Source organism: Artemia sp. Qi Xiang Cuo, chromosome 3 (genome assembly GCF_049724085.1).
Source record: "Artemia sp. Qi Xiang Cuo chromosome 3, ASM4972408v1, whole genome shotgun sequence".
Lineage (NCBI taxonomy): Eukaryota > Metazoa > Arthropoda > Branchiopoda > Anostraca > Artemiidae > Artemia > Artemia sp. Qi Xiang Cuo.
This window is the reverse complement of record NC_142796.1, coordinates 14540509-14544253: the sequence shown is the minus strand read 5'-3', so window position 1 is coordinate 14544253 and position 3745 is coordinate 14540509.

Sequence of the window (3745 nt, the reverse complement as noted above, 5' to 3'; positions counted from 1 at the left end):
TTTAATGCTGCTTCTACGGTTACTGTAACTAACGACACTAACGGCATAAGTTGAAACTTTTAGGAAACGTTTAGGAAGAGTTTCAATTAACCGAAAAACCTATATGCATGCAGGCATTAGAAGGGCATATAAGTACTATAGGGCTCATAAAGACATAGGCAGCGATGCTTTATCATAGCTAGTAGTATCATTGATATTCTAAAGGAGCTAATTTGATTGAAAATTAGAAGTTCTAGTGCCCTCTTAAGAGTCAAAAGTGATTGGAGGGCAATCAGCCCTCCTCTTTAGCTCTTCATTTTACAAACCCTTCCAATCAAAATTTTAAGACAGCCATTTTGTTCTGCATAGCTGAATGGTCTCGTAACTATAACTTTAGGGTTATTGGGTAGGTCAACCCCCCAAGTTTCATAATTTGCCCATTATGCTTAAAAACTAAACGATGCTTGAAAATTAAATCAAACACACTGTTTGTATGCTGGTTGAAAATAAGATCTCAGCAATATACCAAGAACCATTGAGGGTAGTAAGTTCAAATTTTCGGGGCTACTTCTGCTCTTAAAATTTACCTGAGAAATACATGCATAGGGCTGGTCAGTGTGACGTCACACAGCTAGCTTGACCTTGACGTGTTAAATTCAAAATCTGGGTGAAACGTGGGCACCAAATACAAGGATATTTTATATAAATTTCCTTTTTTGTGCTTAAAGCTTATTCAATTGACTTTAAAGCAACACCTTAGGTAGGTTTCACAAGAAATGTATGCAAAATGATACTGATCATTGGTGTTTTGCACCTAGGTCAAGCTTGGCAAAGGTACATTTCTCAACTAAAATCTTCAAGATTGTACCAGGATTCCTCTGTGATGATTTAATTTCCTCAAGAATCAGCAGCTACACAAATACAGGGGGGGCAGCAACCCTTTGTTGATTGAGAGGGGGCAATGGTGGTCATCATAGGCTATAGGCTATGATGAATATTTCTATAAATAAAACAAATTATGATCAAAGTGATTATTGTCAAATCAAAATTGTAAATCACAACTACATATTCACCTCCACCTACAACAGTAGGTCAATTTATACCAAATCATGTCATCGAGTTAGGACTAAATTGAATACACCATTTAATGCCTTTTTTATGCTGAATAGGAATATAATAAGCATTTCTATCAGAAATGTATTTCAGCCCCCCCCACTATATAGGCTATACCTAACCTAACCCTAAATTGGCCGATATAGGGGGGGGGCTGAAATTCATTTCCGATAGAAATGCTTATTATATTCATAATCAGCATAAAAAAAAGCATCAAATGGTGTATTCACTTTAGTCCTAACTCAATAATATGATTTGGTATATATTGACCCAACAGTATAGTTACCCCTCCCCCACAAATGCTTTACATAATGCTCAGATAAGTTTGTCAGTTGCCAGTAACCTACCTTGCCTAGGCTAGCCATAATAACTTTTGATAGTATTAATATTTAATTTATTCAAGATTCAGCAGCTACCCATATCCAGGGGGGCAGCAACCCCATTGTTGACTGAGACAGAGGTGAGGATGATCATATATGATGAATACTTTTATAAGTAAAGCAAAACATGATCAGAGTAATTATTGTCAAATCAAAAACTTTAAAATTAGGCCTACTTACAAATCGAGGCAAAAAAATCAAATCTGACTTATGAATTCATGAGTAATACTTTATATTTTACATATATATATATATATATATATATATATATATATATATATATATATATATATATATATATATATATATATATATATATATATATATATATATATATATATATATATATATATATATATATATATATATATATATATATATATATATATATATATATATATATATATATATATATATATATATATATATATATATATATATATATATATATATATATATATATATATTGGACCCTTGCTGTCCAGTTTGAAGGGTATGCAGTGTATGATATATGATGAATACTTCTAAAACAAAACATGATCAGAGCAATTATTGTCAAATCAAAAGCTTTAAAATTAGGCCTACTTGCAAATCTAGGCTAAAAAATCAAATCTGACTTATAAATTCATGAGTAATAAAGAATGTTTTTAAGTCACTGAGGGTTGTTTTGCACATCATTATCTATTTTGAGGCCATTGAGAAAAGAGAATTGCCATCAGCTGCCAAAAATAACTTGCAACTACCAGAATGCTTGAACCCTTTCCACAATGCCATATTATACTGGATGCAACAGAGGCAGAGATTGTTATCCCAAGAAACATCTTGACCAAAGCAAACTTACTTTTTCAAACTACAAGCAGCATAACACATTCAAAGGCCTTGTTGGAATAGCCCCTTCCAATGCTTATGTGATGTCTCTGCCTGCAGATAGCCATTTGGTTTGGTTCCATCCTTTGATAAATTATAGGCAATATAACCAGCCAATATTGCATAAGCAGAAAATACTGCAACTGTAAACTCTGAAGGAGACTACCAAACAAATGTTATCTAAAGGGTCAAACTATACCAGGTCAACACAGTCTGCAACCTTTTATACCCACAGGAAATTTTTTGCACTGACTGTAGGCAAGGGCGTTCCAAGACTCATTTTATTGGGGGGGGGGGCAATCTGTAAATTTAACCAAATCACTACCTGATTTATGCCAAATTTTTTGCGGAAATCAATAATTTTGCTAAATTTTGGGCAATGTTGCAAAATTTCTGCTGAAATTTTCGCCTTCAGCAAAAATTTTACCAAATGCAAAAACTGTTGGAGGGGCGGCGTGCCCCTCCCGGCCCCGCTTTGGGACACTCCTTACTGTAGGATATGAAATTAGTTTATTTGTAAAAGTTTCAGTTTTTCTGTTGTATATCTTTTGAGCTATTTAAAATAGTGATGTTTCAAAAAATATAGATTTAAGATAGAAAAAAGAGTATCTCAGCTCATAAATAAGATAAGGAAATTAAGTTTGTTTCACATTAGATGTTTTAAATAAGCTTTTATATTCAGGATGCATGCCTCAATTGTCTACAGTTGATTGATGTGATACGCAATGTGAACACTTCTGGAGATACCAAGTTTAAAAAAAAAAAATATATTGGTGATTATAGTGAGCTTAAGACATATGCAAAATTTTAATGTGGCAGTCTGAGTAGTTTTAAAGCTATAACCAAATAATAAGCAAAGCATAGTGGCTATTCACTATGTTATCCTGAGGCCTGGTAACTGACCTATCAAGCTATTAATAGGATCTCCAAGTCTTACAAGCAGGTAAGCCTTCAGCTAGGGGCTTGGTAACACATTGATTTATATTACATGCATTAATATTTCAGGAAATATTGATAAACCTGGAATGGTGATTTACATACCAACACACTACTCCCTTACTCAAGAGTGTTTTGGGTTTCTGTGCTAGTGTATTTTGATTTTTATGGAACATTCTTAACTGCAATTTTGGAGGCCAGATTATGGAATTAAATTATATTTTTCTAGGACCAGTTACATATTACAGTTGTTATATGATTATTTTGTGATTTATGAATTAAATACCAAAAATTACAAATATTAGATGGCAAGTGCCAAAAAAATATTTTGGCAAGAAAATTGTCAAGGTGTTTTTAGATATTTTGTTTTTTGTTTGATAAAATACCTCTTTGGTTTACCATGGTATGCACTTTTTATTTAACTGTATAAAACTACTGTTATTTTTTAGAATTCTATGCTAATTGGTTTC